Raw genomic sequence first — 22910 nt, 5'->3', positions numbered from 1 at the left:
TCCCCTGTTAACTAATATGTCAAATAATACATGGACTAGAGTAAGAGGGTAGCTTTTAAACAAGAAAAAAGATGCATTATTATTAATTTGACACACAATAATAATTAACAAACATGCAATGTTCTCTTCATTTCATTCTCATGTGAATATTCCAAGCAATACATGCATGCTAGTTAGCACTTCCCAGAATGTAGAATAATACCTACTATAAGGATTGAGTCATTATTGAAGGATGTAGAGCCTATACAGAATAAGGTCTCAAAAAACCTTCCCTTACTGTAGAACATGTATAACTCTTCTATCATTAGTATCATTATATTTATTCTTAGAATCTCTGGAGAAGGAGATTATATATATGAACACACACCAAGAGAATTTATTTAATTAATTTGATAAAAGGGTAGATGCAAAAGTTATTTTCTACAACTGTTTCAAACAATTATAGCAACAAATATCATACCAAGAAGTCATATAATGATTTTAGATTTAGTTTATGCACTCTACATGGTCACTCATCAACCATACAACTTAAGCAAAATATTATACAAAGAAGCCATATAATGAGTTATTTGAAGTAGTTGTTTGAAGAAATTGTTTGAATAACAAAATCTAAAGAAAAAAATATCATCAAGCTAATAAACCTCAAGCACAAAAATGGAGATAAACAATGGTAAAGTAAATGCCGTAAGGCCGTAACAAGAATTGCCAAAGCAAGACACCCTGTGTCAAGAAGATTGAAGTCCAGATCCATTCAAATGCCCATTATCCATGCAACAATCACACTTAATGGAACCTGATGAAAATCGATTACACCACTAAAATTTTTTCAACATTTTCTATAGATGATCAATTATCTATGGATAATGTTGAAAAAATTGATCATCTATAGATAATGGGCAATAGATGATCAATTTTTTCAACATTTTCTATACTTCAATACTGATCCATCACGCTTTTTCCCTATTTTACACCAAGTTATATTCGCACTATTTGTTGTACACCAAGTTACATAATGGGATTTCATATTCCAATAAAAAATAAGTTGCGTTAATATTTCTATTACAAAAATAACAATAATAATAACAACAAACTCTTACTATTAATACATTCTTACCACAAATATGGAAATTTGAGTTGCGGATCCCATAGCTACCCCCAAAGATATGTCATGCATACATGATAATTAATTGAACCATGAGCCGCCACGAATTAATTTCAAAATATTACTTAACAGCTAATACATCTAAGTCAAGCATGATACGAAGTGAATTTTCTATTAAACTATATAGTGCGTATATAATTGACAAAAATAAAACCATACCAACTTGTTCTTAAAAGTAAATATGATTACACCACTCTATTAAACTATATAGTGCGTATATAATTGACAAAAATAAAACCATACCAACTTGTTCTTAAAAGTAAATATGATTACACCACTATTAAACTATATAGTACGTATATAATTGACAAAAATTAAATCATACCAACTTGTACTTAAAAGCAAATATCATTCGCTTTAATTTTCTAGAGCAATTAACCCAATGGTAAAGACAAGAAGAACCCAATAATTTTCAATAATTTTCTGCTCCAAACATGCATATGAAAAAAAATAAAAGACAAGAAGAACCCAATAAATAAGAAACCCCCTAAATCCTAAAATTAGAACCCTCTAATTAGAAATGAAGTTAATTAATTAGCCACTACTACTCACTGATGAAGAGGACATAAATGAGGACGATGTAGAACTGGTACCGGCAAAGAAGAGCGCAATGGGATGTACAGACACGACGACAGCGCCAATAGCGATCGTAGCTAGCAGCTGAAAGGCGATTATAATGTAGACCTTCCTTTTGTGTGCCTATTTTAGAGATTTACTGCGGTAGAACTAGAACATGGTGAATGAAAACCCTAATTAAGGAAAAAAACCCTAATTAAGTGCATGGTGAATGAAATTGTAACAAAAAAAATATAATAAACTTAAAAGCAACTCTCCGCTCAAATCGATAAATTGTAATCAAAACATATAATAAAATTGAACAAGCAATACAATGCATCAATTCTTATCTCTCAAAACCCTAATAATTATTCTATTAAGATGTCATACCTAAAACTACAATTATTACTCAAACTGAACAAGCAACACAAGAACAAATAAGAGACACAGAGAGAGACACTGAGAATTTTGGACAATGAGAAAGAATGTGTGTGGTTTGGAACCTTCAATTACGTTGAAGAGGAGACGGCGGCAATGGAGGGTGAAAGCGGCTGTAGCGAAGACGAGATGAGGGAGAAGAGATAGAAGAGAGATCGAGAGCGAGCCGTTGTATTGTGTTTGAATGAGATAAGGGTTACAATTTTTTCAATTTATATACGTGTGATAACGACGGTTCAAAATTATCATAATCACCATCAGCCAGTAAATATAAAGTCAATTACGGCAACAACAAAAGATGCCATAATGTTTGGCTATTACGTCAATGTCATTTTAAACTCTTTTTTTATAGTGAGAATAAGGAAGATGAATTTTATTGGTCATTTAACTACACAATAAGGAGTATCATGTGAATTTCTTCTTTTTGCATGTATGAAAGGAAAAAAAATGAAAGGACCATGAATCCAAACATCCAATATTGAGTAAGTAAAACTGTAGACATGTATGTTTTACAAGAGTGGAATTTAAGGCTTTGTTAGTTCATGCACCAAAGAAATGTTATGCAAACTAAATATCTTGAGCGTCTTTGAGGTTTTTAATAGATGGATGGAAGTAAGATTTTTATGAACTTGGAGAAAAAGCTAGGTAACAGTTTATTATTTTGTTGTTAGTTAAACAAAGAAATAGAGTAATCTTAGAGATAAAAAAACCTATAGAAATGAGGATAGTATGACATGCTAGTTAGGTGTGATGGAAATGAAATATGTTTTACTATGGTTAATCTTTTGTATGAACTTTGATACCTTCTTTCTCATATTTTGAGCATGATATTTGGCTTGTATTGAAAAAATAAAAAAAATCTTTATTATTGTAACTTTTATTTTTTAGACTTTTTTGAGACCTTTTTCGTTAATGTATTGCTTCCAATAACAAATTAAAAATTTAACATTAATTGACCAAGCCCCCCCCCTCTCGGTGTGAGTGATCAAGTTGTTTAATTGTTAACCATCTATAAAGCACGAATACTTTATTAAGTTGTTATGTCTGTGTGTTAGATATATTTTGGACACTATACTTATTAACACTTGTTACGCGTGTTTATTGTGTCCAACTGTATTTTAATAAAAAGTAACAAAATTTTTCTTCGGACATACTTAGACACATCTAAATACCATCACGTATTATCAGCATGTCCAGTCTTATTTTTAACATATATTTTTGAAATAAATTTAGATATAATATATATTATTGTTTATTAAAATAAAAATTATTTTAAATACTTGATATAATTAAAATAAGATATTAAAAATAATTAAAAAATTAATTTATATTTAAATATCAATAAAATATCAAAATATCATTACAATTTATCTAAAAAATACTTTATATTTTATATGTATGCGTATTCTCATGTCTTATAAAATTTTAAAATTTACATATTAATATGTACCGTATTGTATTATGTTTCGTATCTGTGTCGGTTTTCCTACATCATAGTTAATCATATAAGTTTTAATGCGGGGGCGTCATCTGCATCACGATGCAATAATCACAGTGTGATAATAACAAGTAAATTAAACAAATAAGTTGTGATTAAGCACAACAGGTAGAGAATTTTTCAATCAAGTGATAAAGACACGCAAAAGAGGACGTGTACTTCAAGTCTTCAACCCACTGCAAAAAATAAAATAAAATTTCCCGTTAATTGAATCAAATTAGATCGCATAAGGATCATCATGGTGCAAGGGCAAAACTTTTTCATAATATTTAGGTTGTTCAGAAAAGACGCGTTGTTCTTTATATATTTTTTTTGACAATAAAAATTATAAACAATAAATTATATTCTAGATCTACGCTAAATATAAATAAATTTAATTAATTTAAAATTTAAATTTTAATATTAAAATTAATTTTTATTTTTTAACTTATTATTTACATTATTCTGAAAATAAGTTATTTCCCTATATTTCTCTTAACAATTAGTTCAAATAAATTAACACACATAAGGATCATCATGGTGCGATAATGAAACTTCTCTAGGTTTTACATTGGGATATTACCACAGTTTCAAATACTTCAAATTTTTGTAATGTGTTGTTCTTTAGATTTGATAACGTATTCGATGAACTGATAAATACATTTAAAGGTTCTATATCAGTGAACTTCACACCGTATCTCTTACTTTTATAAATTTTTTCAGAGCAATGCACTAGCATTAAAAAATTCTCTTTCTTATCATTGTAAAAATGATACTCTTTTATACAATTGATTTCACCGAGTATATATAGAGTTTTTACTCCTCATAAATCGTGGGGTAGAACGAATTATATATGCATGCTTACTATTCATAAACCCTAGAAGGAGTATTACGATTTATGTGTTTTTTACATTTTTTATAAACTGTAGAAAGGATATCACACTTTACATATTTTTGTGAAAAATAGAAGAGATTTCACAGTTTACATAGAATAAAAATAAGACAAATAAATAATCAATTTTTAATTATTACATTTAGATAAATATTTAGTCCATTTATTTTATTTAGGTGAATTGTCCTATTTTATGTTTATTTGTTTTTTTTTTTTACATTGTTTGATACGGTGAGGACAACCCCATCCATGATTATTATGGCAATGTGCAAGGTCATCTAAATAATTATATAAAGGCATAAGAAGAACATCATTACACATTGTAAAATCTAGAAACTGTCATAATGGCCTAGTTATCTATTTAAATGTAATAATTATCGAAATAAATAATTTAAAAATTATTTACTGATTTGAATTCCTTAATCTTATCTCGTTTACATTGTAAACGAGATAAGACACGTCAGCTGCAATGTGTCTATCTCGTTTACACTGTAAACGAAATAAGGCTTGTTCGTGCCTATAAATAGAAGTCGTTTATAGCGGCAGTCTGGGCCCCATTTTGACTGAGTCAACCTCTTTCTCTCCTTTTTTGTCCCTTTCTTACCCTATTTTAGATTGATACGGTGATGGCGCGCCAGGCAAGGAACGACGGAAACATCAACAGGCTGAACGACACATTGCATTACGCCGGGGCGGCCGACTTCGAGGTTAGTTGCGTTCTGTTTGTTTAATCTAAGTATGTGGCCATTGTTAGGGTAGTCCTAAATTGACAAGAACGTAGTTAAATAGTTTAGTGATAGGTCTCTAAAAGGAATTTAGAACTCTATTTGCTTGTGCAAGGTTATTATAACTTAATTATTGGTTTGAAACTTTTTTTTTCTTGTGCTAGGTTGTTAGTATGTATAACGTTCTAATTATGAAAGGTATCCTAGCATATGTAATTTAGAGCCATGTGTAGACTAGAAACATGGAAGTATGTTCTTAATTAGAAGTAATTGTAAGTTAGATAGAAATATTTGCTGTATATAACATGTTAAGCTGATCTAAACACAAAAAAAAAGAGTAAGAATTCAATAATGTGCATAAATTTATGATCATCTCTTTATAAGGCAGAATTTTTATTTTATTGTTCAGAGGCCTCGCCTTCTACTACCCCGACGAGTGAGCCATACCCTTCCTCCACCGGACGCTGTCGTCCCGTATCTGGCTGAGGCTGGATTTGGCGACACGATGCCACTCAGGGACTTTATTTTTGACAATTCTCTGATTTCGGCACTCGTGGAGCAATGGCGTCCGGAGACGCACACGTTTCATCTCCCGTGGGATGAGGTCACTATCACCTTGCAGGACGTGGCGTACCACCTAGGCCTACGCGCACACGGCAACCCCAGTCGGGGTACCTCCGTGACTTCAGTAGGTGGTACAGCATGGAGACGTGGGCTATGGTGGAGCAGCTTCTTGGTGCCAGGCCTCCAGTGGCGGCACAGTAGGTTGTGCAGAGGAAGAAGTCTTTCACATTGAAGCTAGTGTGGTTACGGGATCATGTCCGCCAGATGCCCCCGACCGACGACCTGGAGACCCTCCGACATTACGCCAGCTGCTATATTATGTTACTGATTGGAGGGTATCTGATGACAGAAAATTCTAACAATCTGGTGCACATACGTTGGCTACCGCTTCTCCGAGACTTCGGGGAGTGTAGGGCGTTATCCTAGGGCTCGACTGTGCTGGCCTAGACGTACCAGTTACTCTATTCGGCGACACAGCGGGGCATCACGGACATCGCCAGTTGCACTCCGCTGTTGATGAGCTGGATTTATCAGAGATTTTCTCAGTGGTGTCCACCAGATAGAGGAATATACCAGTATCCACTGGCTTCGAGGTAACCAATGTTTATTTTTGTATTTGCATTAAATATTGTTGTCAATTCATATGGTTTGTTACTTAACGAATTGTATATATTTCCTTTACTATCAGGTTGGTTGGATTGTAGCAGCAAAGTAGGTATCAACATCAGGCCAGGGTCCTGCATTAGAGGGTTTCGATCGACCGGTTACGGTTCGATGAGATTAGTCATGAAATAAAATATATTGTGATTTTAAATACTTACTGTGTTGTAGTACGTTATATTTTTGACAGTTAGATAGATAGCGTATGGTTACTGATGTCGGAGATATTTTTTATTCAGTTTGCATGGAGAGTCTACGATGACCCTGCAATGCAGTCTCTGTTCCCGCACTAGTTCCGTGAGGAGGAGGAGTGAGGGACCTAGTTGTCAGTCATCCCGCTAATCTGCTTCAACATTGTCCGGTTTCACCACGTTGATCGGGTGAAACGACAGTTCAATGGAGAGCAGCAAGTGCCAGGCACTCCAGTGAATCGTGACAAGTATGAATGATGGATTATTTTCTGAAAGTTATATGACTGTAGTTGTTTGTTATTCTGATAGTGATACTAGTTTACTTACTTACTGTATTGAACGATAGGTATCTGACTACCACTGGCCGTGGTGAGGATGTCTGGTGGTCGGAGCGACTCCAGCAATGGTACGATGGTTCAACCCAGAGGTTCGATCCCGGTCGCAGGATCACCGTGCATCATACATTTGACACCAGGCCGACCAAATAGTACTATGATTGGTGGCGTTGGGCTTGCTGTGTGCGGCATTTATCGGGACAGAAGGTTTTGAAGGACCCGAGACTCGTAGAGTTGCCCCCTGACGATCTCACACTGCCGCGCCCGTCACCATGGGTCGGATAACCGAGTCATTCCGCACATGTAGGGAGATTGGCATCAGGGATTACCAGCACCCATCAGCTCCCGCCCAGACAACCTCCTGGATGCCCCAGATATCACCAGCTTCTGGCTCATCATATGGGACGGGTCTTCGGCCAGGTAACCAGTATGCAACACCCCCTCCCACGACTATGGTATGTATCTGACCTCGTCTCAGCCTCAGGTGACCCCACTGGTAGGTCTACCTTATCAGCCTCAGCTTCGTTTACAATAGTATGCCACAGCTCCACCGTCCGGAGGGCTCATGCCATATCATGCTCAGCTTCACCAGGATTCGGCTGCCCCGGTCGGAGATCCTCGACCTTCTCGACCTCAGGGCCAGGCTCAGCCTCCGCCATGTGGCACCGGGCACATGCGCCACTACCAAGATCCCCACCACCGATGATGATTGCATATGTGGATTGGAGCTATTTTTATTGTATTCTATTTTAGTTGGATTGAGGTTATGTATGTACTTTTGTATTTTAGTTGGATTGTACTTTAGTTGGATTGTAGTTATGTATATTGTTATTTATGATGGTGTTCTTTCTTATGAGTATTTTCATATACCTTATTGTCATAGTTAAGAAAAATACAAAACTATCATAAAGTACAACTAAATCATAAAATATTACAATCGAAGTTAAAATATTACACCTTCAAAGTTACTAGAACATAGAATATCACACTACGAAAAAAACACCAACACATGCCAACTACAGTAAACCTAGAAGCATTGTATGACCTAGGCATCTCTCGTGGGCTGATTAGGACATCCCCTTCTTGAATAACCGACTTGCCTACAGAGGCCACACCACTTCTCATGTCGCTCGGTCTCATCCATATCATTCCAGAATCTGGTGGACACGGGCCTTCCAGTCGCCTTCCGATGCATGACTGGGTTAGGACGCAGCATCGTCCCATGCCACTCCGCCCACAACGACTCGTCAGGGATAGGGGGAAACTCCATCTCATACACCTTGAACACAGCTTCCTATTTGTACACTGGATGCACATATGGGGCCCATTCAATGCTAGTGGCGGCACACCCGGCTAGTGCGTGGTGGCAGGGATAGTGGAGAGATTGGAATAAGCCACAATCACACATACTGTCCGATAGCTGAACACAGAAGGAACCTCCTCCCCATCCCTTGAATGGCTCTAGCTCTTCCACAACAAACACAGAGGCCCGCCTATCACAATGAGTGACATGCATCTTCGGTATCCCTTCTCTGTTCTTTTTAATGGCAGCCAAGAGTCTCCGCGAGAAGTGGCATCCAGCCACCAGCTGTGACTACACCTCCATACCCTTCGTCACAAACAACTTCTGCAATCTTTCGTACGTGATGCGCACAATGGCAGAAATCGACAAGTATTGAGTCTCCTTCAACACTGCATTGATGCACTCGGACAGATTTGTGGTCATGTGACCAAACCGCCGCCCGCTGTCGCAATGTTTTAGCCAAATCTCCTTCCTGAAACAACCCGTCCAGTCTACCATCGACGGGAAGACTCTTCTCAAGGCATCCATGTACCACTCGTACCCAGCCTTGCTTGGACTGTAAGCAGCGTTAATGAGGTATCTCTTGCCCTCGGCTAACTTGAACCGAGTCATAAAATTCACAGCCATGTGCGTGATGCAGTAAGCATGCAAGGCTCTTGGGTGATGCCAACCACTATCATCGGAGCTTAGCATGGCCTTGATGGCCTGAGATCTGTCGGAGATAACTAGCAGGCCGTCTTGTGGGGTGACGTGGCATCTCATATTAGTAAGGAAGAACGACCATGACTCGGTGCTCTCAGACTCCACAATGGCAAAAGCAATAGGTAGGATGTTGCTGTTCTCATCTTGCGCCACCGCAATAAGCAACACTCCACCGTACCTGCCATATAGATGCGTGCCGTCTACAGATACAAAGGGCTTGCAATGCCTGAAGGCCTTGACACATGACGGGAAAGCCCAAAATATCTTGTCGAACATACTGCAGTCACGTACCAGGAGGTGTCCATCATAGAACGGTTTGATGCGTAGGTCACAAATGGTACCAGGAAAACAGGTCTACAGTGCCTGAAGCAGCTTCGGCACCTTATTGTATGACTCTTTCCAATCCCCGTATATCTGTGCAATTGCCTTCTGCTTGGCCATCCATACCTTTTTGTAGGATGGCTTGAAGTGATAGCTTGTCTGGACCGCACCTTGCAAAATTGGAATACTCACAGAGGGGTTGGACTGAATCAACGGCAAGATGACCCTGCAGATCAGACTGCTGTCTAATTGACGATGATCTTGAGACATGGTGGGTGCTAGACAATTGTGCACTCCACCAACCCTCCGAATCTCCCTGAACACAACAAAATAGTATTGCTTTAGCCATGTCTCAAACCTACTTAATATATCGTACAGAAGTACTGAAAAGCACAAGTAAAGTTGAGCTTACCAATATCCGAGGTTCTGCCGAAGGGCCACACAGAGGCTCCATTGACACCCATTCTCATCTTGATGGCACTGCACATGGTACTTTAACCGGTCCGATTCGATCACTCGGTACTCCGCACTCTGCGAATACTATAGTTCTTCGCACCCTGAAGCACTGCCTCTCGGCTTCTAAACCTGTGGTTGTCGTCTAGGTTGTAATCCTCTTCACCAGTGTCAGAAAACGGAGTCCTCTCATGCATGGCATCTAGATCCAGACTGTGATAGTGAGATGACACTGCCGATAGTGCCAAAATTGGGTGAGGTGGAGGCAAGACATGGCGCGCCACAGTCTGGAAAGGTGTCTCTAGAACACACTCATCCTCATCCCCACCATCGGACGAGTCGCTGTCCGCACTGTCTGCCACATAATCCTCATCTGACTCCTCCTTGCCTTCCTCTGCCTCATCCACTGAAATGACGACATGAATGGGCGGTGGTGCAAGAGGTCGGTCGTCCTGTACATAGGTCAAGTGTACAGAACTCCCACCACCACTGTGTCCCACCTCTGCGGAAAGCTCCATTACCTGCTCTACCATGATCCTCCCATGGATGTCGAACATCAGTCGCACATGCTCGTCCCCTTGAAGTTAGAATAGTCAAAACTGGAAGACTCTGTTACCCATGGGTGCCAGCAACCAATACGCCACCCTTCCGATTTTTCTCACTTCTGTACCACCGAGTTTGCTCAATATCAAACTCTTCAAATCCGACAACGTATTCACACGCTGAGTGCGAAACAATATCGGATTCTCACACTCAAATGTCACCCCGTTGTTGTCATTTCTCATACGACAATTGGGATAAACAAGCACAACTATGTATGCATTGTTACTGGCCATTGATGCCTTGTATTTGTGAGAAATACGAAACAGAAAAAGGATAGGAAAAGTTTGTGAAGAATACCAAGGGTTACACATCCTTTTATAGCTGCTGCGATTGTCTTCTATATATCTCGTTTACGCTGTAAACAATATATATAAATCTCGTTTATACTATAAATGAGATACATGAAATGTCATACCGTTTACAGTGTAAACGAGATAAGACTAGAAAATTTAAATTGGTAAATATTTTTAAATTATTTATTTTCGTAATTATTACATTCATTTTATTTATAAGGAGTATAAATATGGCTAATGTTAAATTTGGTAATTAAAAAAAGAATTTAAATCTTCTAAAATAAAAAATTAATAAAATAATAAAATAAGGGGCTAATTACTATTAATTTTATAACTTCTACAAAATGTATAAGTAAATTCTTTGGTGACCATGTTTTGTGGTGGCTAATAGGTTAAGAGTTAAGACTAATTATAGTTGATTGGCCAATAAAATTAAAATATATGGATGGAAAAGTTAGTTAGTGCATGAACAGCCAAGGAATCTGATTGTGGAATTCAAGAATTTTTTGGATTCAAATGGTCTCATGGACATCGACCTAAAAGGAGGTAAATTCACTTGGTTTAGCAATCCTCGAAATGGGTTAATAATTAAGGAAAGAATAGATAGAGCTCTTGTTAATTGGAAATGGAGGCACAAGTTCCCGAATGCAAGTTTGATAGCTATGCCAGCAGTGAGCTCAGACCATACGCCCATTGTTTTGAGGTTACAGCCTAATATAAGGCGAATAAGTCATTCAAATTTGAAGCATTTTGGAACGACCACAAAGAATGCGAGGAAATTATTAAGATGAGTTGGAAAAAAGAGGAGCATAGTAATAACGAATGGGGTAGGCTGCTGAAGAAGATGAGGAATTGCAAGAAAAATTAAAGGAATTGGAGTAGAAAAACTTTTGCTAGAGCCGATATAGAGATTAACAAGTTGAAGGCTGAACTACAGAAGCTTCAAGAGGCGAACTTAAATGAAGAACAGCAAGCACGAAGAGGTCAAATCAAGGAAAAGATAAGCCAGTTATGGAGGCAAGAAGAGAAATACTAGGGAATGAGATCCAGGCTAAAGTGGCTAAAGTGGGGAGACAAAAATTCCTCATTCTTTCATGCGACAACGATTCAAAGGAGAAATAGGAATAAAGTGGAAAGATTAAAAGATAAGGAGGGCCAATGGGTCTCAGAAGAAGATAGAATCTTGAATATAGTGGAGGAGCACTTTACAAAGTTGTTTACATCCTCAGCCAAATCAGATTTCAGAGATTGCATAAATAGGATTCCAAAAAGAGTTACTCAAGATATGAATGAACAACTCATGGAAAAAATCTCAGAAAAAGAGATTGAGGAAGCTATTTTTAGCATGGGCAACCTCAAAGCCCCTGGACTAGATGGTTTGAATGGACTTTTCTATCAGAGTCACTGGAATACAATCAAAAAGGAAGTCTGTGCTGTGGTTAAGAGCTTTTTTGAGGAGGGTATTATGCCAGAAGAGGTAAGTGATGTTCTTGTTCCTAAAGTGAAACAACCAGAAAATCTGAATCAACTTAGGCCTATTAGTTGTTGTAATTATATATACAAAATTATATCTAGGATTATAGTGTTAAGGCTTAGAAGGTTTATGGATAAGATTATCTCGCCTATCCAGAGTGCTTTTCTAGAGGGTAGGTTGATCCAGAATAATATTATCATAGTTTAAGAGGTTTTTCATAGTATTAATAAAAAAGGTAGGAATGGATCAGAAAGCCTAGCTATTAAGATAGATATGAATAAGGCTTATGATAGATTAGAGTGGAACTTTTTGGAGGCTACGTTGATAGCTTTTGGTTTTGACCAGAGGTGGGTCTCCTTAATAATGAAGTGTGTTAGAAGTGCTACGTATAAGATTAGAATTAACGGGAGGCTCACTAGCAAAATTATACTTGAAAGAGGGCTAAGACAAGGAGATCCTATATCTCCATACTTATTTATAATGGTGGCTTAGGCATGGCAAAAATCCGCAGCGGGGCGGGTACCGCGGGGATTTACCCGTCGGGGAGCAGGTATGGGGTTTTTTTTCTACCCGCGGGGACGGGGGACGGGCCCGTATAATAAACGGGGCGGGGGCGGGGGTAGAGGTCTCCGCCCCGTGGGGACCCGTTAAATTCCCGTTTGTGTAAAAAGACAGAAATACCCTCATATATATATATATATATATATATATATATATATAAAATATGTAAACCATCAACCATTGTTCAAACCTAACCTAGCCGTCACATTCCTTGCTTCAAAGAGACAGAGAACTAAACTCTCCACTCCTCCTCAAACCCTCAGCGGCTCAGCCCCTCCTGGCTCCTTTCTGCTGACCGCCGACCGCCAACCGTCGCCCGCCACCTTCCAACCTCTGGTCCCTCAGCGCCGCCTCTCACCCCAGACCCCTTGAGTGGCTTGGTTCGCTCACTGAAGGTGTCGAGGTAGTCGAGCTCACCGATGCGGGTCTTCCTCTTCGCATCGCCGGTCTTTGCTGGTCTTCCTTCCCCTTTTCTCCGTCAGGTTCAGATATGTTAGCCCTGGTCTTCGCTGGTCTTCCATCCTCTTTTCTGAAATTAGATTTCTGAATTAGGGTAAGAAATTTCTGTGTTTTGAATTTCTGGATTTCTAAGTTTTGAATTTGTGAATTTCTGATTAGGTTAACTAATTTGTGAATTTCTGATTAGGTTAATGAATTTTCGACTATGAATATCTGATTGTTTAATTTATATTTCAAGATCTGAGCAGATTAAATCCAACAGTGTTTATGAAACAAATTTTTCAATTCCCATATTATACTCTTCAATTCGTTTCTATGCTTCTCTGCTTATACACTCTCTGCTTATGGATATGGCAATCAATTTTGGACTTTTGGTCAATGAGATCTGGCAAGTGATCAATTTTTTAGGATGCAACCCAAGTTTTTTATATCAACGAGATGAACAAAAAATTGAAAAATGTTGATTTGTTACTTTCCATCAATGCAGATTTGATATAAAACAATTGTTACTTTCTTTTTCCCATCAAGTGGTGAATATGAGAACTGAGAAGCATATGAAAACAAAGGGGAGAAAAATACATAAAATGATTTTAAACTGGCTAAATAATTTAACACAAACCAAGTAAGATCTAGCATAAGTACAGTGTATGATGAAGACAACTCCAACAACTCCAACAACTAGTGGGGAAACAGTTGTGGTTGGTGCATATACCTTCGACCAAGAAAATGCAAGGAAAGAGTTATCAGTTATGGTTTACCTTCACGAGTATCCGCTATCCATTGTGGACCACATTGGGTTTCGACGATTTTGCAATGCTTTGTGGTGCACGAAATTGTGATCTCCAGGCTCGAACAAATCCTGGTAATGGCTCCAAAGCTTGGTGCTCTGATCTTAATTCATAATTGTCACAACTTCGATACAACTAACCAGCAAGTGCACTGGGTCGTCCAAGTAATACCTTACGTGAGTAAGGGCCGAATCCCACGGAGATTGTTGGTATGAAGCAAGCTATGGTCACCTTGTAAATCTCAGTCAGGCAGATATAAAGTGATAATGGTGTTTTCGAATTTAATATAATAAGATAGGGATAGAAATACTTATGTAAATCATTGGTAGGAATTTCAGATAAGCGAATGGAGATGCTTTTCGTTCCTCTGAACCTCTGCTTTCCTGCTATCTTCATCCAATCAGTCTTACTCCTTTCCATGGCTGGCTTTATGTGATACATCACCACTGTCAATGGCTACTTTCGGTCATCTCTCGGGAAAATGATCCAATGCCCTGTCACGGCACGGCTAATCGTCTGGAGGCATCACCCTTGTCAATGGCTTCATCTTATCCTCTCAGTGAATAATATGCTCACGCACCCTGTCACGGCACGGCTATTCATCTGTCGGTTCTCGATCATGCTGGAATAGGATTTACTATCCTTTTGCGTCTGTCACTAACGCCCTGCAATCGCGAGTTAGGAGCTCGTCACAGTCATTCAATCATTGAATCCTACTCGGAATACCACGGACAAGGTTTAGACTTTCCGGATTCTCTTGAATGCCGCCATCATTCTAGCTTACGCCACGAAGATTCTGGTTAGGAGATCTAAGAGATATTCATTCTAGCTTAATTCATGTAGAACAGAAGTGTTTGTCAGGCACGCGTTCATAGGGGAGAAGGATGATGAGCGTCACACATAATCATCACCTTCATCACGTTCTTGGGTGCGAATGGATATCTTAGAAGCGAAATAAGAAGAATTGAATAGAAAACAGTAGTACTTTGCATTAATCTTTGAGGAACAGCAGAGCTCCACACCTTAATCTATGGAGTGTAGAAACTCTACCGTTAAAAATACATAAGTGAAAGGTCCAGGCATGGCCGAGAGGCCAGCCCCTCTGATCTAAGAACCAGGCATCCAAAGATGCCTAATACAATAGTAAGAGGTCCTATTTATAATAAACTAGCTACTAGGGTTTACATGAGTAAGTATTTGATGTATAAATCCACTTCCGGGGCCCACTTGGTGTGTGTTTGGGCTGAGCTTAAGTGTTGCACGTGCAGAGGCCATTTGTGGAGTTGAACGCCAGTTTTTGTGCCAGTTTGGGCGTTCAACTCTGGTTTTGGATCCTTTTCTGGTGCTGGACGCCAGATTTGGGTAGAAAGCTGGCGTTGAACGCCAGTTTACGTCGTCAATTCTTGGCCAAAGTATGGACTATTATATATTGCTGGAAAGCCCTGGATGTCTACTTTCCAACGCAATTGGAAGTGCGCCATTTCGAGTTCTGTAGCTCCAGAAAATACACTTTGAGTGCAGGGAGGTCAGAATCCAACAGCATCAGCAGTCCTTTTTCAACCTCTGAATCTGATTTCTGCTCAAGTCCCTCAATTTCAGCCAGAAAATACCTGAAATCATAGAAAAACACACAAACTCATAGTAAAGTCCAGAAATGTGAATTTAACATAAAATCTATTAAAAACATCCCTAAAAGTAACTAGATTCTACTAAAAACATACTAAAAACAATGCCAAAAAGCGTATAAATTATCCGCTCATCACAACACCAAACTTAAATTGTTGCTTGTCCCCAAGCAACTGAAAATCAAAATAGGATAAAAAGAATAGAATATACTATAAATTCCAAACTATCAATGAAACAGAGCTTCAATCATATGAGCGGGACTTATAGCTTTTTGCCTCTTGAATAGTTTTGGCATCTCACTTTATCCATTGAGGTTCAGAATGATTGGCATCTATAGGAACTTCAGATTTCGAATAGTGTTATTGACTCTCTTAGTTCAGTATGATGATTCTTGAACACAGCTTCTTTTATGAGTCTTGGTCGTGGCCCTAAGCACTTTGTTTTCCAGTATTACCACCGGATACATAAATGCCACAGACACATAATTGGGTGAACCCTTTCAGATTGTGACTCAGCTTTGCTAAAGTCCCCAATTAGAGGTGTCCAGGGTTCTTAAGCACACTCTTTTTTTTTGCTTTGGACCTTGACTTTAACCGTTCAGTCTCAAGTTTTCACTTGACACCTACACGCCACAAGCACATGGTTAGGGACAGCTTGGTTTAGCCGCTTAGACCAGGATTTTATTCTTTTAGGTCCTCCTATCCACTGATGCTCAAAGCCTTGGGATCCTTTTTATTTGCCCTTGCCTTTTGGTTTTAAGGGTTATTGGCTTTTTGCTCTTGCCTCTTGGTTTTAAGAGCTTTGGCTTTTTCTGCTTGCTTTTTCTTTTTCTTCTAAATTTTTTTTTTCTTTTTCGCCTATTTTTTTTTCTGCAAGCTTTGTTCTTTGCTGCTTTTTCTTGCTTCAAGAATCATTTTTATGATTTTTCAGATTATCAATTAACATGTCTCCTAGTCATCATTCTTTCAAGAGCCAACATATTTAACATTCTTAAACAACAACTTCAAAAGACATATGCACTGTTCAAGCATACATTCAGAAAACAAGAAGCATTATCACCACATCAATATAATTAAACTAAGTTCAAGGATAAATTCAAAACTCATGTACTTCTTGTTATTTTGAATTAAAACAGTTTTTATTTTAAGAGAGGTGATGGATTCATAGGACATTCATAACTTTAAGACAGAGTTACTAACTACTAATGATCATGTAATGAAGACACAAACATAGATAAGCACATAACATAGAAAACGAAAAACAGAGAAAGTAAGAACAAGGAATGAGTCCACCTTAGTGATGTCCTTGAGCTCTTCTATGTCTTTTCCTTGCCTTGGCTGCTCCTCCTTCATTGCTTTTAGATCTTCTCTGATTTCATGAAGGATGATGGAGTGCTCTTGATGTTCCACCCTTAGTTGCTTCCAATAATTGTGTGGAAGAAAATGTATCCCCTGAGGTATCTCAGGGATCTCTTGATTTGCAGTCAAATGTTCTACCACTGAGCTATAGACCCTTGATGGAAGCTTTTGTCTTCCCTTTCCTCTTTCTAGAGGTTTCTCTGGCCTTAGGTGCCATCAATGGTTATGGAAAAAAAAAAAGCTATGCTTTTACCACACCAAACTTAGAATGTTGCTCGCCCTCGAGCAAAAGAAGAAAGAATAGAAGAATAAGAAGAAGATATGGAGAAGATGGAGGGAGATGTGTATTCGGCCATATGGGTGGGATTGGGTGGGAAAGAGATGTTGAATTTTGAAGGAAAGTGGGTGTTTGGATGTGAGTGGTAAAGAGTTAATAGGGAAGAGTGTTTATTGGGAATAGAGGATGATTGAGAAGAGAGAAGAGAGTGAGTGGAGGTAGGTGGAGATCCTGTGGGGTCCACAGATCCTGAGGTGATCCTGTGAGGTCCACAGATCTTGAGGTGTCAAGGCATTTACATCCCTGCACCAATTTAGGCATGCAAAATGCCCTTGCACACAACTCTGGGCGTTCAGCGCCAGGTTGGTGCCCATTTTGGGCGTTCAACGCCCATTTGCTGCCATTTCTGGCGTTGAACGCCAGAACCATGCTTGTTCTGGGCGTTCAGCGCCAGGATGCTCCCATTCTGGGCGTTCAGCGCCAGAACTATGCTCTGTTCTGGCGTTTGAACGCCAGACAGATGCTCCTCCAGGGTGTGATTTTTCTTCTGCTGTTTTTGATTCCGTTTTTGAATTTTTTGTTTATTTTGTGACTCCACATGATCATGAACCTAAGAAAACATGAAAAACAATAAAAATAAGAATTAGATAAACATTGGGTTGCCTCCCAACAAGCGCTTCTTTAATGTCAATAGCTTGACAGTGGGCTCTCATGGAGCCTCACAGATGTGCAGAGCTTTGTTGAGACTCTCCAACACCAAACTTAGAGTTTGGATATGGGAGTTCAACACCAAACTTAGAGTTTGGTTGTGGCCTTCCAACACCAAACTTAGAGTTTGACTGTGGGGGCTCTGGTTGACTCTGCTTTGAGAGAAGCTTTTTCTGCTTCCTCCCCATGGTTGCAGAGGGAGATCCTTGAGTTTTAAACACAAGGGAGTTCTCATTCCATTGAAGGAATATTTCACCTCTGTCAACATCAATCACAGCTCTTGCTGTGGCCAGGAAAGGTCTTCCTAGGATGATGGATTCATCCTCTTCCTTTCCAGTATCCAGGACTATGAAATCAGCAGGGATGTAAAGGCCCTCAACCTTTACTAAAACGTCCTCTACTTGTCCATAAGCCTGTTTTCTTGAGCTGTCTGCCATCTCTAGTGAGATTTTAGCAGCTTGTACCCCATAGATTCCCAGTTTCTCTATTACAGAGAGGGGCATGAGGTTTATTCCTGAACCAAGGTCACACAGAGCCTTAAAGATCATGGTGCCTATGGTACAGGGTATTATGAACTTTCCAGGATCCTGTCTCTTCTGAGGCAATGTCAGTTGATCCAGATCACTTAGTTCATTGATGAACAAGGGAGGTTCAACTTCCCAAGTATCAATGCCAAATAGTTTGGCATTCATCTTCATGATTGCACCAAGAAACTTGGCAGTTTGCTCTTCAGTAACATCCTCATTCTCTTCAGAAGAGGAATACTCATCAGAGCTCATGAAGGGCATAAGGAGGTTCAATGGAATCTCTATGGTCTCTAGATGAGCCTCAGAGTCCTTTGGTTCCTCAGAGGGAAGCTCCTTATTGACCACTGGACGTCCCAGGAGGTCTTCCTCCTTGGGATTCACGTCCTCTCCTCTCCTCACAGGTTCGGCCATGGCGCTTATGTCAATGGCCTTGCACTCTCCTTTTGGATTCTCTTCTGTATTGCTTGGGAGAGTACTAGGAGGGATTTCAGTGATCCTTTTACTCAGCTGGTCCACTTGTGCTTCCAAATTTCTAATGGAAGATCTTGTTTCATTCATGAAACTTACAGTGGCCTTGGATAGATCAGAGACTAGATTTGCTAAATTAGAAGCATTTTGTTCAGTGTTCTCTGTCTGTTGCTGAGTGGATGATGGAAAAGGTTTATTGTTGTTAAACCTGTTTCTTCCACCATTATTAAAGCCTTGTTGGGGCTTTTGATCCTTCCATGAGAAATTTGGATGATTTCTCCATGTTGAGTTATAGGTGTTTCCATAAGGTTCACCTAAGTAATTTACCTCTGCTATTGCAGGGTTCTCAGGATCATAGGCTTCTTCTTCATAAGAAGCCTCTTGAGTACTGTTGGATGCAGCTTGCATTCCATGCAGACTTTGAGAGATCATATTGACTTGCTGAGTCAATATTTTATTCTGAGCCAATATGGCATTCAGAGTATCAACTTCAAGAACTCCCTTCTTCATAGGCGTCCCATTACTCACAGGATTCCTTTCAGAAGTGTACATGAACTGGTTATTAGCAACCATGTCAATGAGTTCTTGAGCTTCTGCAGGCGTTTTCTTTAGGTGAATGGATCCACCTGCAGAAGTGTCCAGTGACATCTTTGATAGCTCAGATAAACCATCATAGAATATATCCAGGATGGTCCATTCTGAAAGCATGTCAGAAGGACACTTTTTGGTCAACTGTTTGTATCTTTCCCAAGCTTCATAGAGGGATTCACCTTCTTTCTGTCTGAAGGTTTGAACATCAGCTCTAAGCTTGCTCAGCTTTTGAGGAGGAAAGTACTTGGCTAAGAAAGCTGTGACCAGCTTATCCCAAGAGTTCAGGCTGTCTTTGGGTTGAGAATCCAACCATAATCTGGCTCTGTCTCTTACAGCAAAAGGAAAAAGCATGAGCCTGTAGACTTCAGGATTTACTCCATTAGTCTTAACAGTATCACATATCTGCAAGAACTCAGTTAAGAACTGAAAAGGATCTTCAGATGGAAGTCCATGAAACTTGCAGTTCTGCTGCATCAGAGAAACTAATTGAGGTTTCAGCTCAAAATTGTTTGCTCCAATGGCAGGAATGGAGATGCTTCTTCCATGTAAATTGGAATTAGGTGCAGTAAAGTCACCAAGCATCTTCCTTGCATTATTATTATTTTCGGCTGCCATATCCTTTTCCTGTTCGAAAATTTCTGAAAGGGTATCTCTGGATTGTTGTAATTTAGCTTCTCTCAATTTTTTTTTTCAGAGTCCTTTCAGGTTATAGATCTGCTTCAACAAGAATGTTCTTGTCCTTGCTCCTGCTCATATGACAAAGAAGAGGGCGCACAAAAATAATAATAATAATATGGGTCCTTTATACCACAGTATAGGGATCCCTTTGTGAGTGGAAGAAAAGAGGGGGAGACAAAGAATGTAATGTAATGGAAGAAACACATCTGTGAGGAGGGTTGAGATGCGAGATGAGATGTTAGTAAATGAATGAATAAATAGAATAAGATGGGAGAGAGAGAATTTTCGAAAACATTTTTGAAAAAGAGTTAGTGATTTTCGAAAATGGTTTTTGAAAATTGTTAGTATTTTTCGAAAAATTTTTTTTTGAAATTAAAAATAAAAATGATTAGTTAATTAAAAAGAAATTTTGAAAAAGGGGGAAGATATTTTCGAAAAATGAGAGAGAGAGTTAGTTAGGTAGTTTTGAAAAAGTTAAGAAACAAACAAAAAGTTAGTTAGTTAGTTGAAACAAATTTTGAAAAGATAAGAAGTTAGGAAGTTAGAAAAGATATTTTGAAAAGATATTTTTGAAAAAGATAAGATAAGAAGATATTTTTGAAAAGATATGATTGAAATTAGTTTTGAAAAAGATTTGATTTTTAAAATCTCAATTAATGACTTGATTCATAAGAAATCACAAGATATGATTCTAGAACTTAAAGTTTGAATCTTTCTTAACAAGCAAGTAACAAACTTCAAAATTTTGAATCAAAACATTAATTGATTATGTTATTTTCGAAAATGTGGTATAAAAATGAGAAAAAGATTTTTGAAAAATATTTTTGGAATTTTCGAAAATAACTAAGAAATTTGAAAAAGATTTGATTTTTGAAAAAGATTTTGAAAAAGATAAGATTTTCAAATTGAAAATTTGATTTGACTCATAAGAAACAATTTGATTTTAAAAATTTTTGAAAAAGTCAATCCAAATTTTCGAATTTGATGAGAGAAAAAGGGAAAGATATATTTTTTTTTTTTGAATTTTTATGATGCAAGGGAAAAACAAGAAAAATGATGCAATGCATGAAATTTTTAGATCAAAACAATGAATGCATGCATGAATGCTATGAATGTCAAGATGAACACCAAGAACACTATGAAGAACATGATGAACATCAAGAACATATTTTTGAAAAATTTTTAATGCAAAGAAAACATGCAAGACACCAAACTTAGAATTCTTTAATGCTTAGACACTAAGAATTCAAGAATGCATATGAAAAACATGAAAAGACACAACAAAAAATTCATCAAGATCAAACAAGAAGACTTACCAAGAACAACTTGAAGATCATGAAGAACACTATGAATGCATGAATTTTCGAAAAATGCAAGATGCATATGCAAGTGACACCAAACTTATAATATGACTCAAGACTCAAACAAGAAACACAAAATATTTTTTATTTTTATGATTTTCTGATTTTTTTGTTACTTTTCGAAAATTAATTGAAAAAGGAAAATAAGGATTCCAAAATTTTTAATATGAATTCCAGGAATCTTGCCATGTTAGTCTAAAGCTTCAGTCCAGGAATTAGACATGGCTCACTAGCCAGCCAAGCTTTCAAAGAAAGCTCCAGTCCAAAACACTAGACATGGCCAATGGCCAGCCAAGCTTCAGCAGGTGATCATGGATCAGCAGCAGGTGGATGAGCAACAACTAAGTTGCTCTTGATGACATATTGCAAGCCTCAGTCCAAATAATTTTAGACATGACTTTACAGCCAGCCAGGCTTCAACATGCTTCATGAAACACTAGAATTCATTCTTAAAAATTTTGAATAAATTTTTGAAAACATTTTTTATTTATTTATTTTTTTTTTCGAAAACATATGAGAGATTTTTGAAAAAATTTTTGAAAGATTTTTGAAAAGAAAACGAAAAGAAAATTACCCAATCTGAGCAACAGGATGAACCGTCAGTTGTCCAAACACGAACAATCCCCGGCAACGGCGCCAAAAACTTGGTGCTGTTGCCGGATCAAAAGGGAATCTGGCACTGATGTTACCGGACCAAAAGCTTGCCGAAAACTCAAACAATCCTCGGCAACGGCGCCAAAAACTTGGTGCACGAAATTGTGATCTCCAGGCTCGAACAAATCCTGGTAATGGCTCCAAAGCTTGGTGCTCTGATCTTAATTCATAATTGTCACAACTTCGATACAACTAACCAGCAAGTGCACTGGGTCGTCCAAGTAATACCTTACGTGAGTAAGGGTCGAATCCCACGGAGATTGTTGGTATGAAGCAAGCTATGGTCACCTTGTAAATCTCAGTCAGGCAGATATAAAGTGATAATGGTGTTTTCGAATTTAATATAATAAGATAGGGATAGAAATACTTATGTAAATCATTGGTAGGAATTTCAGATAAGCGAATGGAGATTCTTTTCATTCCTCTGAACCTCTGCTTTCCTGCTATCTTCATCCAATCAGTCTTACTCCTTTCCATGGCTGGCTTTATGTGATACATCACCACTGTCAATGGCTACTTTCGGTCATCTCTCGGGAAAATGATCCAATGCCCTGTCACAGCACGGCTAATCGTCTGGAGGCATCACCCTTGTCAATGGCTTCATCTTATCCTCTCAGTGAATAATATGCTCACGCACCCTGTCACGGCACGGCTATTCATATGTCGGTTCTCGATCATGCTGGAATAGGATTTACTATCCTTTTGC

General features: G+C 38.4%; 1 non-coding gene across 1 annotated transcript; it reads left to right on the top strand.

Annotated features, from left to right (window-relative positions):
• The first annotated feature begins 19622 nt into the window (after positions 1-19622).
• On the top strand, positions 19623-19730 carry LOC148569964 (small nucleolar RNA R71). Its single transcript, XR_015908088.1, has one exon. It is a non-coding gene; the product is annotated as a small nucleolar RNA R71 (small nucleolar RNA).
• The last annotated feature ends 3180 nt before the right edge of the window (positions 19731-22910 follow it).

Source organism: Arachis ipaensis, chromosome B3 (assembly GCF_059453495.1).
Source record: "Arachis ipaensis isolate K30076 ecotype BB chromosome B3, ASM5945349v1, whole genome shotgun sequence".
Taxonomy (NCBI): domain Eukaryota; kingdom Viridiplantae; phylum Streptophyta; class Magnoliopsida; order Fabales; family Fabaceae; genus Arachis; species Arachis ipaensis.
Note: the sequence above shows the minus strand (reverse complement) of the source record. Positions and strands in the feature narration are given on the sequence as shown.